The 17,544-nt window shown below is 39.2% G+C and overlaps 1 protein-coding gene across 4 annotated transcripts in view; it reads right to left on the bottom strand.

The window, feature by feature from the left end:
- LOC126248242 (probable histone-arginine methyltransferase CARMER) overlaps positions 1-17,544 on the bottom strand; it is a 105,980-nt gene that overhangs the window by 8,342 nt on the left and 80,094 nt on the right. The gene's annotated exons all lie outside the window — the stretch shown is intronic.

Here is a 17,544-nt window from a genome sequence, read left to right as displayed (position 1 = left end):
AGCAATACAAACATGTACATGAATGTATAAACACCTGAGGATAGGCACAAGCCTGAAACCAGTCATGTGATGAATGATGTTGTTGTGGTCTTCACTCCCGAGACTGGTTTGATGCAGCTCTCCATGCTACTATATCCTGTGCAAGCTTCTTCATCTCCCAGTACGTACTGCAGCCTACATCCTTCTGAATCTGCTTAGTGTATTCATCTCTTGGTCTCCCTATACGATTTTTACCCACCATGCTGCCCTCCAGTACTAAATTGGTGATCCCTTGATGCCTCAGATCATGTCCTACCAACCGATCCCTTCTTCTAGTCAAGTTGTGGCACAAACCCGTCTTCTCCCCAATTCTATTCAATACCTCCTCATTAGTTATGTGATCTACCCATCTAATCTTCAGCATTCTACTGTAGCACCACATTTCGAAATCTTCTATTCTCTTCTTGTCTAAACTATTTATCGTCCATGTTTCACTTCCATACATGGCTACACTCCACACAAATACTTTCAGAAATGACTTCCTGACACTTAAATCAATACTCGATGTTAACAAATTTCTCTTCTTCAGAAACGCTTTCCTTGCCATTGCCAGTCTACATTTTATATCCTCTCTACTTCGACCATCATCAGTTATTGTGCTCCCCAAATAGAAAAACTCCTTTACTACTTTAAGTGTCTCATTTCCTTATCTAATTCCCTCAGGATCACCCGACTTAATTCGACTGATGAATAAATAATCTTTTATTGTGACTGGTAGCGGAAATTTTTCAAAATTTCTGAGGCGTTTACATTGACAAGAACTTATTCAAGTTTGCTTCTTCAAGTCACTGGGACAAGCTAATTTCAGGAACTTTCAGCTAGTGCTTCTTACGGAAGTGCAGTGGTGCTTAAAAACCAGAGCAGTCGCTACTGTCATTGCATTATTATTCGTTAATAACAGTTGAGACGTAACACAAAAATGAAGGGGGGAAAAAAAAAAGAGGAAATGTTAGGTTCAAAAATGGATTCAGAGGAGAACACATCAATGTCAACAAAAAATAATATTGAATGAATTAAAATAAGAGGGCTGGACTTAGATTAAAAACTTTCTGAGGATGTCATATGCAAACTTCGAATGTCTCTTGTCTACTTTACAATCAAGTATTTGATAACTGAATACAAAAAGTCAAGAGCTATCTCACCAAGAAATTGTTTTGGACAGCCCTTACAATATTGGTTATTAAACTGACTGTTGGACAAATGACAATGCAATAACAATCTTTTTATTAATTGTTTATCGAACTGACAAGGAACTTCACTTTTTACATAGAACAATGTTTACGAAACAACATCCAGGTTTCTTGGTACACTTGGAAACTTATCAAGAACCTCATCATCACTAACTATAATGTCTCTGTGGACAGGAAGTAAAGCAAGCTCGTTAAGGCTACTTTCAGATGTACTGCTCCTTAGGTAAGTCTTCAATCTTCTCAGACTGGATAAAGTTCACTCTACAGTTGCGACAGAAATGGGAAGAACTGCGAGTGATTTCAGAAGGATATAAATGTTGGGGAAGACTGTCTTGTCACGTTTTTCAAGATAACTCATAGCTGTTTTTCGAAGATTAGAAGGATTTTCCTGACTCTACTATTCTCTCCACAACATAAACTCACTTTGTGCAATATCTTTATGTGACAAATCTTCTTCGTAGAAATTAAAAGCAGCACCCAATGAACAGAAATCTGTTGTAATACACAACTATGGAAGAATGTTTTGTACGGGTGCAACTCTTTCCTTGAGAGATTCAAAGCATTCTTTATGTGAGTTACAAAAATCGTGTAGGTATGGCACATAAACAGCTTGTTGATAGTATTCTTCTTCTGTGGTGTCAAGTTTGGCCAGTGAATGTCTTCACTTCATTATACAAGGCTTTAAATGAGTCATCTGCATTTGCCCTTTCCTTTGACAGAAGGTGTAAGGTACTCATAACATTAGTCAAGGCCTGGGGAAGATCAATATTTTTGTTTTGAAGCTGCTCAGATAAGTTAGGAGTGATAGCACCTGGATCAAAACAAAAAAATTAACAAGAAATGTAAATTGACTAATAGCTCTACTTAGAGTGAGAGCCTTAGATGCTGTGTCACTTAATTCTCTTATTTAGCAAAGGGAGAGAAAGATAGGCTCCAGAACATCTTTAAAGAAAAGTACTGAGCTGTGCCTTCCTACCCATTGGGATTCGCACAGTAAAATAAGTTTCCCTTTCTTTTGTTCTGGACAACATTCATAAATCATTGATTTCAATACTTCTGTTCTTTTGGCTGACAAATGAAAGAATCCCCAGACTTATTTTATGACACCCATACAGTTTCTTATAGAAGGTATTTTGCTTGCATCCGACACACACAAATTTAGAGTGTCTGAAGAACAATGTGTATATAGGGCCAACGATAGCTTTTCTCTGATGGAAGCTTGTACACCTCTGACTTGCCCACTCATTGTGGCAGCAACATCATACCTTTGGCCTCATTTTGTTTAGGTCAAGACTTAATGCTGACAAGGTCTTCAATATTGTGTCAGCCAAACCTGCTCCAGTGACATCATCATAAATGGGGACGAATGCCGGGAGATCTACTCAGATTTTGAAAGCTTGCTCCTCTACATAATGTACACAGAGAAAATTGTTCAATTTGACAGATGTCAGTGGTTTCATCTGCTAAAACAGAATAAAAAAAAAAAAGACTTTCTAGCATTTCTACAACTTTTAATTGTATTAAGTGACCAAATGTGTTAATAAGTTCATTTTGAATGAAAGAACTTTTATACATTGTCTTCCCATCATTGGTCATTAATTGGTCTTTAAGAATATGATCTCCACTGTTGGTTCTGTATCTTAACAGTGATCGCAAATTTACATCATTTTCATCCACTTCTTCAAGGTTTCCTCATCCAGGGTCACAATGACCCCTTAGAGCTATCTGCTGTTAATTATTTCGGGGGGGGGGGGGGGGGGGGGAAGGGGGGGGGCAGCTCCCTGCCCCTGCCATTTGCCAATGGTATGCGCAGTTGAAAGCTTCAGGATTGCTCTGCAAGGGGAAATCAATGAGTCGACCAGTAATAAGTGAACAAACAGTTGACTGTGTGCATGTGTGTTTCACACGCAGCCAACAGAAGTCGATAAACAGAGCAAGCAGAGAGCAGAACATACGACAAGCAAATGTTTTGAAGATCTTAAGGTAACGCCAAAGTCAGAGATTTCAATTTTTGACAGAGTTGCAACAGCTTATGGAAGAGGACAAGTTTTGTGAGAAACTCATCTTCATTGATCAAGTAACATTTTTTTATGAAATGCACAGGGAACAGTGCAACTCTGGGGACAGTGAACTCCCACACTAACATGCAGCACATTCAAGATTTAACAAAAGTTAATGTGTTCTGTGGAGTCTCTCAGTTTACAGTTTATGGTCCTGTTTTCTTCTGCGAAAAGACTGTTACAATAATCATGTATCTAGGCATGTCAGAAAACTGACTCGTGCCACAAATGGAAACCCACAGTGCCACCTACCAACAGGATGGTGTTCCACTCCACTTCCATTACGATGTTCATGAATTCTTAAATGGGAATCTGAGAATGTGGTGGTGTAAATGATCAGCAATTCATGTCATAGCTTCTGCACTCTCTTAACCTAACTCCATGCGATTTTTTTCTTGTGTGTGTGTGTGTGGGGGGGGGGGGGGGTATGTGAAATATTCAGTGTTCATATAGTCTCCACCAATAAACCTACCATAATTGTGAACTTGCATCAACAATGCTTTTGAACAGATTTATAGGGAAATGCTGCATCAAATGTGGGAAGAAACTGATTGAAGACTTGATTTCTACAGAACCAGCGGGGTGCATGCATGTGTAGGCACGCCTAGAGCCCGGTTACAATATATCAAGTAATATAGCTACAGCAAATCTGTAACATTGCTTTAGTCATGTATAATAAACATGTATCATTTCTAAACCTATTTCAATTGCATATGTAGAGGATTACTGTAAACACACCACAGTTTTGGCACGTGGTGTGGGAGTGAATGTACAGAAATCTCTTATTCCACTTCTCCCAACATTCCTCACACTAAGTGATTAAGTGCAGTGCACATACAGCTGTGTTAAATCTTTACTTTTGACATCCTTTCATTGTGGTCCAACAATCTGGTAAGTATACCACCTTTTGCTTAGGGCAACATGTGGAGATGTCATGCACGAAACAGGTTATTTCAATAGGCAGGTCATGCAAAACACTCTGGAGAAATTCTACTACATGAAACACATTGTGCCCAGCTTGCGGAAGCTTTTGCCAGTTTTGTGATAGAAGATTGGTTGGAAATGGGGACTACTTCACTCACAAAAGTATTGAAATAAATGGGTTTTGTTTGGTGTTGCATGCGTAACACATGAGCTGTATTACTGAAGCTTCCTGACATTGTGTCTTGGCATTTGTGTTTCCTGGTACCAATGAAAACCATCAGATCATAGTGAGATGATGATCTTGGACGAGTCATGGATTGATAACAACATGACTTTTGGCAAATATTGGCATGCAGAAGGTGTTATTGGTTTTACTTCGTAGGGTAGTACCTCAAAGAAGTTGACTCTTGCTAGTGTGGGATTCAAGAACAGATTTATCACGAAATCACATCTTTAGTTGTTGGCAAAGTCAACTGTGGGTGACTACCTAGGACAAACGAATGCCACTACTTTTGAAAAATGGTTTGCAGATATGGTGGCTCCTAATATTCCATCCAATTCTGTAATTGTGATGGATAATGCACCATACCACAGAAGGCAGGTTGAGAGAACACCCAATAAATATGATCTCAGGATTATAATGTTAGAGTGGTTCTGAGACAGAAAAATAGACTGCAATGACTCAATGAGGAAGGCTCAACTGTTATCTAAAATAAAGGAAAACTAACATTTATGTTGTGAATAAAATCACTGTCCACAGAGGCCACAAAGTAGACCGTTTACCACCCTACAACTGTGATCTAAATCCGACAGACTTGGAATGGGCCAAAACAAAACAATTTCAGGGAGAATAATGTCACTGGTGAAATGCTAAAGGAAAGGTGCAGAATCTTGTTAATGCTGCTTCCCTCTCAGTTACTGCAGGAAAGGGCAGCAGCTGGAGCAAGAGTATTGGACACAATATCGAATAATAGAAATGGTCTCAATGAAGTAGTGATCAATACCATGCCCTCAAACAATGGCGATGGCGATGATAATGATGATGATGATGATGATTCAAACACAACATTAATGTGATCTTTAGTGAATATCATTTTGATAATTCTTTTATGCATATTAAGCATACTTTATAAACATTACTGCTGCACTGTACCGAATAAATGCAATGTGTAAACAGATTCCAAAAATCAGTTTTTGACTTTCGATTCTTAGTGTCTTAAGTTTTACATTAATTTACTTTCATTTTTCATAAATAAATAATATATAAGTTTTAGGTAAAAGTCTCATGCATGAATGTGTCAACAAATCAGGTGATTTCCGACCCGACACAAGTCATTTAATTGGACACTATTTCCGAAAGTGCAATCTCCGATTACACATTAAGCACAAAACATGGGTAATGGCGACAGCGCTGCTACAAGCAACCAATTCTGCCTTTCTGTTACCGCTCCTCACCCATCAGCAGCTCTAATGTGGGGGCAAGGCCATTCCCAACAGCTACTGCACAATTCGTCAACTTATCATGGACAAATAGTAGGAAGCTGGATAGTAAGGACAAGTTTTAGTAACATCATATTTCTACCACAAATAAAAAGACCATCATTACAGTAGTCTTCTTTCTATTAACATTTGCAACAGTTTTGCTCCAGATCATAACATAAAATCATTGCAATGACACACAGCAGTGAGGAAGATTTTAATAGCAGCCGGAAAATCAGGTGGGGGCGGGGGTGGGGGGGGGTGGGGGGGAGATTGGAGTATGTGTGTGGGACGAGGTAGTATTCTGACACCACCTTTCCTCTCCCTTCATACAGCTTCTATTCTGTTCCCTGTACACTAGTCTTCAGGTAACTAACACAGGACACGCAATCCAAAGAGGAATTTGCAACTTAGAAGTGGTGTGATTGGATTTTTGTTGTGAAGATATGTAACAAAATTATCTTCCTCAACAATAAATCTCTGCACTTAATACTGCTCATTTTCAACAATCAAAGTCATGACAGTACAACTACATACTCAGATTTTACTGCAAGACTTGGCCCTCAGTTCTTTTCAATGGAATTTTATACCACTCTTTCCACAAAATATTGGTAAGTTTGGGTAACAATGATGGAGTTGTAGAGTTATCACCTTCCCTCTAAAGTAGACTACAAAGATTCAATAATATTGGGATCTGGTGACTCTGGTGTCCATGCTCACAACACCAGTCCTGGATGATGTGAGCTTTGTGAATAGGGGTCATGTCGTCTTTGAACACAGCACCACTATTGGGGAACAAATATTGTACCATGTGATGAACCTGCTCAGCCAAAATGGTCACACTCTCCTTGGTAGTAATAGCACAATATGGCTGCTCAAATCATCTCCGAATCCCCAAATCTGACCAATTGATTTTCTTTCCTTTGCTACATAGTCCACGTTTTATGGTTTCTACGATACATTTTTCCGCTACAGGCATTTGCATCACTGAGCTGTTTTGCAATTCCAGCTAGCCTTTTGATTCCCAGCTTATGGGACTCCCTTCACATTGTTTCGGTGCTGGCATGGTTCGCAAGTGCAGCATTCAGTTCTGCAGTGACTTTTGCAGCAGTTGTCCTCTTATTTTTTGTAAGAATCCTCTTCGATGACCATCTGTCATGATCACTCAACATGCACTACCATCCGCATTGTGACTTGACAGATAATATTTTTCCACTTTCCCTGCATGATACAAACATTTGATACAGTACCTCTTAAAACACCAAATACTACTGCTACCATAGTTATGAAAGCACCCACTATATGAGTTCCAACAATTTGCAAACATTCAAATTCACTTAGTACGGACATAGAGCACTCAAGACTACAAGAAGACTGTTCTGATGATGACTGACACTTGCAACATATTGAGGACACTGCACAGATGCTGTTCATGGTCAAATAACTGCAGGATGACTGGCACCTGCATGTATGTTCAAAGTGTGCATTTCTGTCCAAACCCTGTACATAGAAGTACATGTGACTTATGGATAAACCTTTTATCTCTCTCAGAAAGTTACTAGCTTTTGTGGTGGAATTGCCTGGGAATGAATGATATTAATACTGACAATTCTGCTTTGTTCAGACATATCTTTTTTCAAAATTGGCCCTCACAAATTTGTTATACATCAAATAATAATTTGAGTAGGTAACTAACAACAGTTGAAAGATATTTATAGAACATAATTTTTTGCCATCAGCTGTATATATTTAAAGTTACCCCTCATAGGCTTCAGTAATTTCAACCAACACCACTGAAAAACTTAAGCATCTGTTGGATAAAAAATGCATGTTTCTCAAGAAACCCACATGAAAATGTAAAACTGTGGAATGTAAAATAACCATAATTTGGCCATACCTTTAAAAAACTCAGGCAAAATCCAAACAAGTGACAACTCAAATTCTTTTCTTTAACGTTACTACTTCATCTAGTGCATTGTCTACCTGAGGAGGATACAAACATTTTTATTTGTTTCACTTTTTGTGGGTGGGTGGTGGGGGAGCGGGGGGAGGAGGGGTGTAACACAGTGCCAAGGCTGGGAAGGGAAATTACATTGTGTGTCTAGAGCATCAAAAACACCTTGCGCCAGCTCTGTAGAGAAGTGCAGCAACACCCATGCACACAGGCATACAGCCAAACTTTAAAAAAACATACAATTTAAAGCAAACATCATTACTGAAAAGATAAAGCTTTACAACAAGGAAACGATTTACATGGTTAACACACAAAAATGCACTTTCTCATAGTCTCACAAGACAACATAAAAGAAAATTAAGCACTTCAGAACATGGATGCCTTCCCATACTTCTGATATTTATTACTCAAATGAGTAAACCAAATAAGCCGTTCTAACCATGAATCAAATTACTAAATATTTTCTGCCAGAGCTCAATAGCATGTTGTTGGAGACCTTCCATATTTGCACTACCTTCTGACCTGAATTTACAGAGCTGTAAACAATATGGTACCCGAGGAATTCAACATAAATGATAGGTGTTAACAAGTGTTGTTTGACTCCCACATTTGCTTATCATAGTATTATTAAAACAAATCTGGGTACTTTAACAATGTCCGAGTTCGATTTCACTGTTACGTAAACATTCAACCCTACAAAAGAAATGTATCATACAATTTTAGAAATGCGCAGCATCAGCACAAAGCTCACTTTTAGAATTACAGTAATAGTTCCAATACGAATAAAAACACTGGAATGAACATAAACAAAGAAAATATAAACAATTATTATTTTAGTATAAACTGCAATCAAACAATGTTAGCAAACAAATCATGATGCTTGCTACATACAGACCACACCTTTCATGAGAGTTAAGATGGTGTTAAAAGTGTGAACAGTCTGGAATTCGATACTCTCCAACAGTCTCAGGTGAATGTGTTTCCTTGCAATTCTAAAATTGTAAAGTAACACACACACACAAAAGTCTTTGAAAGTTCTTCAATCATATTTATATTTCAGTGTGTTCCTATAAATCCCAGATAGTGTATATCACAGAAGTTTCTGAACACAACAAAAGCAATTATTATTATTATTATTATTATTATTATTATTATTATTATTTACAGGGACTCTTATTAGCACTTTATCAGTCCTTTCAGTTTCCAAAAATTAGTAGCTCTGTTACTTTCAATCAATATCTGTAGCATGTCACAAGGCAATCCTGTCATACTTATCACCCACACCAACTCAAAAGAGGATGTCATTTTGTTACTATGCCCACATTCTCACAAAAAATTTACAATGTACTTGGCACCTGCAGTATTATCATGTAGTATCTGTGGTAACAACATATCCAGCTTCAGACCACATTGCAAATCAACCACCAGATCGACATACTCTATGAGGATATGAGAAAATCAGGGGGGTACTCAACACACACAATGGCGCAAGAATACTTGTCACAGGACAAATTCATGCGAGTCTGGTGTGCAAATGCACAAGCTTCATAAGAAAATGCCTTCTTTTGGGGAGGCTTTGAAGTTCAACACTCCTTAGTGGTCTCTCCCATCTCTCTAAGTTAGTTTGAGGAATGCAGTGGTTTGCTATTCCTTTTCCCAGGCCTTCATACTGTGTTACAGATGTGACCTAACGCCAGTACTTGGGGATCTCAGAGCTAATGTAGCCATTGTGGTTGCCTTCATGATTTAGTGTCCGAAGGGAAGTTACAAGAGTTCCAGGTCTGTGTAGGTCATACAGATTTTGAATACTGGAGGCCAGCATGTTTTTGCAAGTAATATTTTTCTTTTGCCAGCATTCCATTCAAAGAATCACTGCACACAGAAGTTATGGACTGGAAGAGCTCTGATGTGTCACAAGAGCTCTGGCTACAGAATTCGTGCAGTGCTTTTGGTAGAATGTTTCTTGTAGCTGCCTGTGTACATTTAGGCATAACCAACAAGATTGCTGACCTTTGAGCCATCAGTGTATAAAATTTAAATATGCTGCTAATCATGAAGGATTGAGTACAATATGTATTCGGTAAGTGGTGGGATCTGATTTCCTGGGAATCGTGGAGCGTGTCCGTCCATACTATCAGGTAGGAGATGCATTACATGGGAGATGCAGACGAAATCTGAGTTCACAGCATAGATCCTCAAATTACACCTCTGCCTGTCTGCCTTTTCTGAGACTATTCAATACAAGTTGGATCCATTGGTTTTAGGACAGTGTGCTAACTATGGTGTTTGGGCCTCTGTTCAGTTGTGACTGCATACTTCACTATGTGTTGATGGCATTGAAAACACCAAGGTGTTTAAAAAATAGGATCTAGTTGCTAATCTGACTGCACTTAAGGGTAGAGGATGTAACAATTGAAGTATGGATAGTGCTGCTGAACAATAGACAGTACATCCATAACGTAAGGGAGATAAAACTAACATTTTCAAAAACCATCCCATCTGTTCCCCATGAGGTACTTCTGAGAAAATGAAGAGCATGAAGTTATGCCATACAATTTGCCTTTAGTTGGCACATGTATGGTAACAAAATTAGTATGTTGTTAAATAGAATACCTACAAACTGGAAGCGTTCAACTACCAGTAGCAGTTGACCTAAGTAAAACTCAGGCTGAGGATGTAAAGACTTGAGTCTGTACAAATGTACGACACACAATTTCACTGCTGAGAAAGAATACTCCCGATTTTAGACCAACCATGTCCATTATCTCTGAAGTTGATATTCCACAGTGCGCAGTGATGTAGAGCTGTAATACAAGCGGAAATCAACATCATATACTGTTAATTATGCTGTAGGTCCCACAGCAGTTACATTACTGTTTACTGTTATGCAAAGAGGGAAGTATACGTCACAGATACCGGGGAGTCCTGATTCTCCTGATCGTGTTGGCTACAAAGAGCTGTGCCCCCTTGGACCCGAAACAATAAAAGTAACAGAAAGTTATCCACAAAAATTGACAGGCATACCAAAAACACCTTTTATGAAATATGAAGAATAGTTTGCAAAGAAATTCTTCAGTAAGTCTTTTGTAGGTCAAACATATGGTAATCACGTGTCAATGTGCAAAGGTATCATGGACTGCAGCTTCTAGATACAGAAGATGGTCACTGATGGACTGGAGTTCTTGGAAACTACACTGGAATTGAGGAAGGAATATCTAGATTACAAGCACCAACAAAGCCACTTTTTAACCTTCTTTCCAGAAATTTACATAAACTGACTATCAGACAAAATGGTCAGTAACTGCTTGCATTTTTTGCACATTTTCCCAATTTCAAGGTAGTAGGCACTAACATTGTGCTTTATGGTATGAAATTGTCTACATGAAGGATCTCCACTATACAGGGGAATAGTTGTTAATTAAGGGACACAAGACCAGACATGACGAAATTAAATATATTATTTCCCATCCTTCCTGTGGATCCAGACTTCACACCGTCACTAAGTTAGAAAAAGATATTCCTGTCAATCTTGTGTTACAACTCAAATTATTTCATACAGTTACATTTCGCATGGAATGTAGAATTAATTTTATGTAAGAACGACAAGCACATCTTACTGCATCTCCATTCTGAAAAGGAACATCCAGTTATACTTAATAATACAAAATACTTTACAATATTGTGGCAGAAACAAAAGAAAAACAAGTATGTCCAGAATTGACCATTTCATAAATGCATATATTGTTTCACTCAAAACAAATCATCATAACGTGACAAAATAAAAGCCGGGCGTAATTGAAACTGACTGGATGAGTTACATTTTATAAATATGTTGTTACTACTGAATACCTTAAAAATTTTTTTCATTTCTCAGTGAGGACGTGCTTTCGTTGGCCAGTCATATGACTGGTCTTGGCACTACAGGGTTAAAAAAATCTAGGGCACTGCTTTTACTGATACTGTTGAGATGTTTCAACATTGGATTAAGCATCTTGTCAGGCCTAAGGGAAGGGTCCTGACCAAGTCAAGGCGCTTGCATTCCCATTCATTAAAAGAAATAATGCAAGTTTCAAGGTGTTGGAAGTTGAAAGTTGAATTTCCGTGTTGGTTGGTTGGTTGGTTCGTTTCGGGGAAGGAGACCAGACAGCGTGCTCATCGGTCTCATCGGATTAGGGAAGGATTGGGAAGGAAGTCGGCCGTGCCCTTTCAGAGGAACCATCCCGGCATTTGCCTGGAGTGATTTAGGGAAATCACGGAAAACCTAAATCAGGATGGCCGGACGTGGGATTGAACCGTCGTCCTCCCGAATGCGAGTCCAGTGTCGAATTCCCGTGTTCTGCAAGGCGCTGGTGATTTGCAAAAGGGGGATGGTAACTGTTGGACACACATTTTTGCATAGTGTGCTGTTAAGACGTTCTAAAATAATTTGGATGATGGTGACGTCTACATTAGCGGCAATGTCAGAGATTACTTAAGTAAATGACCAGAATGCAGTTGAATTTGGTCCATACTAGAGAAGATGAGGCTGTGTACCCTAACAGAAGAGAGTCATTGTCCCCCCCCCCTCCATTAAAAATCTTGCTTTCACACAGTGTGATTACAATAAAATTAAGTTGGCTATTGACAGATGCTGTTGGAGTAAGTTTTCCGATTTCTGTCAAGGGAGGCCCAAAGAATAGAGGATTGTAGAATCCATATTGCATATGATAGTAATAGAAGCATCTCATACCACCTCATCGATTGCTTTCTCCTGTGTACCTGCAATGGCACGGCTGGTCAGTTGGCTCAGCTATGAGACCAAGGTGGCATAAATTCGTTATTTCTATTGTCTGATAATGCTACAACAACTGAGTAGATGTCACTATCATAGAGAGATCTCCATGAGCATTCCATTTTGTTGCAGGAGCAGGAAGTACTGTGTGCATCACTAAAATGCATTGACTCTTCTGCATTAAGCAAGCAGAGTTCAAATTCAAAAAGTAATATTCCTGGTAGCTGTCCTCCACAATTCATCATGTTGCTGCCTTGCAAATGATCCAAAGCATTCCTTAATAATAAAAAAGCTGGCAGTAACTGTTGTGGAAAGAAATTACTCCTTACTTCGTCAAGTGAGGGGTTAAATATTACATATTGTTATTGTGGCAGACAACTTGGCACAGATTCTGGTGTAGTGTTAAGCAGCACTTGCTCATCAAAAGCATCCCAGTGTAGCTGCATACAGACACCTCCATGCGCCCTTTCAGTGTTTATTCATTTTTTTGCAAAATACAAGATAGTATTAAGCAAGTGATTTCCTAAGAATTTCTGCTCTTGAAGTCAATGCACACAGCAAGTTAAATGGTCATCAGCTGACAGGCCCTGCTAGGTGGTGCTAACCATCACAGATCCATCGAAGTAGTGTCAAAAAATGGGTACTGAAAGCAGTGAAGGTGTTAGTGTGTATGCATTATTTTACTAGGTGTTCCTGCACTTCCTGTAATAGTGATGTAATATTCATATAAATGGGCTCATCTGCATTCAAAGGGTGGTCCAGGTCAGTTACAACTGCCATTACAGATTCAGATTTAGAATTTTCTCTCTTTTTCTTTTTCTTTCTTTTTCTTTTTATCTCAAGAGTTTTGTTTCTTACAGGAATTTTCAGTTTAAAATTCTAGAAAAAAATAATGATAGGACTGTCCTGTCACACCCCACCAGTAGCTAGTATCAGGTCATAGATCTGCTTGGTTTTGGGTGGGAACCTTCATTGGCATTCTCTCAGGTGATGCCAGAGGTACTCAAGGTTTCTCTGACCTTATGAGCATGGAGGTCTCTGCTGGTGCTATACTTCTGGGAGCTGAGGTAGTTGTTGCTTCTCTATAGAACAGGTAGTCTGACTTACTTCATGGCTAGGGGTATTATAATGAAGTAAGCAATCTGTGTCACTACAGATTAGATAGTGTTTGCAGAATTAGTTTCCACATTGACAGGATGGAGCTAGTATACTTCCTTTTGACTTAAGAAAGTAGGATGTCAACCAAATGTTACACATTTGTATTTTCCTTTTAGAATACAGGGCAAATCTGAACATGAAGAATACACAAAGTTTTTTGCATCGTCTTTCTTCATGCAGTGCTTTTTCATAATTTCCACAAATAGGTTCAGCAGTAAAATGGGAGGACACGTGTCTGAAATACAAGAACTAGTAGGATCTCGCAGGTGGAAGAACATAAGAATTTAATGTTTTCAGGTAGGATGTTCCCTTCCAATGCGAGAACAAAAGAACCCGTCTCTATCCAGTTGCCCTTAGGATCTCTCTGGATGTGTTGTACAAAATGGTCTCCTTGTCATTCTAGGTTGGTTCGCAATTCATCGTCAGTCTGACAGTTAAGATCTCTTGCGGAACATCGTGCCTTGAATCAAATTGAGGCTATTATGTGGAGGCAGAGTACCTGGTATGTTCCCAGTTCATTACATTTTTGGAGTGTTTCTGACTGTTTAGCACTTGTTTTAATTAGCAGATCCATTTGAAACCTACATTACTAAACTGCTATTCTAGAAGCCAGTACCAGTTGGAGATTGCCCATTTAATGGCTTCAGCAAGCAACAAAAATCTGATTTTCAATATTTTGTATAGTCATTGACTGAATTTAAAAATCAATCAATCTATGCATTAAGAGATATAATATGTTAACTGATGGTAAGTAAATACTTGGACTTGATTCATCCAGTGTTTTAGAATTAGAGTACTTGGTGGCTGCCACCAAACTTTAAGAATAATTTAAACTTTTCTCACTTACTTGCTGAATTTCAAATATTTAACACATTAACACATTTGTAATGTAATCAGATGTTTGAGGCTGTTTTATACATGAGAATTTAATTCTTTAACAAACTGAGAGTTTACTAGTCTTTTCTGATGCCGCTACTTCTCCAAACTTTTCCTCCACACATTCCACAAAGAATTGAAGTTCGGGTGCTGTAAACAATCTTCCGTCAGTTCTATAGCATACCAGATATTGTGTAAACTGTCTAGTTCTATTCCTTCATACTTGACCCCTATCTCTTAGGATGGCCAGAGATGGGACTATTAGAGGGTAATAAGTGTTTGTAAAACAACTGCTAGTTCTGTCCCCTGAGAAAGCCGGGTTAGTACAGCGATTTACTTTTACACAGTTGATCGGTTATTTTTGAAAGATCTACCCTGATGATACTCTTAATCAGATGTTCGCTCCATGGGTCACACCGTATCATGGCAATGGTCACCTGGCACAGTGGGGCCATTTTCCAGGATCCTTGTGTCCCAGGAAAGATGGAGGCCTACTGTACAGCCTGTACGGGGCATTTACAGTTCAGCATTGTGTTGTCAGGCAGCTATGACAGAGGGTACATGTTGACTCAACACTGGACCGGCTACCATTTTGGATTTTTTGTGCGTGGAAGATGATGGTGCACTGCAGACAATGAGTGCCACTTAAGGAGTCCTTCCCCAGATAAACTGTGCTGCTGCAAAATTTAGAAAAAAATAGGAGGTGAAACCCTTAATGAGACATAAAATTTAAATAATACAGAAGGCTGGTGATGGTGGTTGTATTAAACTGAAAGAAAGAACTAATCATTTTTCTTTTGTAAACTTCGGAGGCTTGCCTATGTTGCAGCTCCACTTTGTCACCTCTTGAGACACACAGGAGTTATCGCTATCCTATTCAAACTGCAGTGCTGCTGGGAAGTGTACATGGAATAGTCTGACACTCCACCCCCCCCCCCCACCCACACACACACACACGCTGGGAAGTGTACATGGAATAGTCTCTGACACTCCACCCCCCCCCCCCCCCACACACACACACACACACAAAGTGATTAATTAAATTATCCTAAACGTACTACTTATAATCACACATATAAAACTATTTAAGCACACCTGGAATGAATAATTTGAAAATTTTTACCATAAAAATAACAAAAACTCATCACAATGGGTTAAAAAAAGAAATCACAACAATGATTTTAAACTGACAATAATCGAAAATTCTTCTGAGGAAGTTCAAAAGCTTTGATACTGAAATGATAAAATTATAAAAAACAAATGGGTGCATTAAGGTGAGGTACATTTTATTTCTTGGTACTTCACTTATTGAAATCAATACAGGACACAATGAACATAAGAAAACCCTATTTCAAATAGACAACACATGCTCAAGTGTCATCAGCTATTAGAGATAGCTTAACTATTTTCCTCATATGCTCCCTTAGCAGTCCTGGTAAAACTTTAGTATCATCTTCCCACTTGTTCTGCATCTATGCAGTTCAACTAAGTTCTCAATCTGAACACACCATTTCACAGAAAGACATGGCTGTTAATGTGTGAACAATTATCATACACAATAAAATGACAAGGATGATGGATTTTGAACGAGTACCTTATTTTGGGGTGCCTCAGTGGGAAGGTGCCATACTAAAAATCCGAAGGTCTCAGGGTTTGAACCCCAGTCAGTCCAATCATTTTTACGTATCATTTCTTTCACCTCTGCCAGTGAATGATGATGTGAAGAATGCCTCGTTGCACTGTAGTTTGGAATCCACATTCCAATATAAGCACCACCCCCCCCCCCCCCCCGTCCCCACCCCATAACTAGTCGGGTGACTCATTTCAAAGGTCAAAGGAGTGTAACAGTGTACTGCCTCTACAAGGACCATACCTAGTAATGCACTGTGGTGTTTAAACAATCTTTGGATTGATGGCTGCTTTAAGTTATTAATGTATTTTGAACATGATGGGATATAATCAAACTTAAAATATTCTGTGAGGAATTACATGACTCATCTATACAAACATTTTTAGAGTTCTAGGAACCATTACAGGTCTATGGAATTCAGAGTATTATGTTTCAACGTATAAGAAAAAAAACCATCCTGGTGCTCTAATCTATGCAAGTTTCATAGAGAAAGGTACACTACTGGCCATTAAAATTGCTACACTAAGAAGAAATGCAGATGATAAACGGGTATTCATTGGACAAATATATTATACTAGAACTGACATGTGATTATATTTTCACGCAATATGGGTGCATAGATCCTGAGAAATCAGTACCCAGAACAACCACCTCTAGTCTTGATATTCCTGGGCATTGAGTCAAACAGAGCTTGGATGGCATGTACAGGCACAGCTGCCCATGCAGCTTCAACACGATACCACAGTTAATCAAGAGTAGTGACTAGCGTATTGTGACGAGCCAGTTGCTCAGCCACCATTGACTAGACATTTTCAATTGGTGAGAGATCTGGAGAATGTGCTGTCCAGGGCAGCAATCGAACATATTCTGTATTCAGAAAGGCCCGTACAGGACCTGCAACATGCGGTCGTGTATTATCCTGCTGAAATGTAGGGTTTCGCCGGGATCGAATGAAGGGTAGAGCCACGGGTCATAACACATCTGAAATTTAGCGTCCACTGTTCAAAGTGCCGTCAATGCGAACAAGAGGTGACAGACGTGTAACCAATGGCACCCCATACCATCACGCCAGGTGATACGAAAGTATGGCGATGACAAATACACGCTTCCAATGTGCGTTCACCGAGATGTCGCCAAACACGGATGCGACCATCATGAAGCTGTAAACAAAACCTGGATTCACCCGAAAAAATGACGTTTTGCAATTCATGCACTAAGGTTCATCGTTGAGTACACCATCGCAGGCGCTACTGTCTGATGCAGCGTCAAGGGTAACCGCAGCCATGGTGTCCGAGCTGATAGTTCATGCTGCTGCAAACGTCGTCGAACTGTTCGTGCAGGTGGTTGTTGTCTTGCGAATGTCCCCATCTGTTGACTCAGGGATCGAGACGTGGCTACACGATCCGTTACAGTCATCCAGATAAGATGCCTGTCATCTCAACTGCTAGTGATATGAGGCCATT

The sequence above is a fragment of the Schistocerca nitens genome, chromosome 3, assembly GCF_023898315.1.
Source record: "Schistocerca nitens isolate TAMUIC-IGC-003100 chromosome 3, iqSchNite1.1, whole genome shotgun sequence".
NCBI lineage: Eukaryota > Metazoa > Arthropoda > Insecta > Orthoptera > Acrididae > Schistocerca > Schistocerca nitens.
This window is presented reverse-complemented; position numbering and strand designations above follow the sequence as displayed.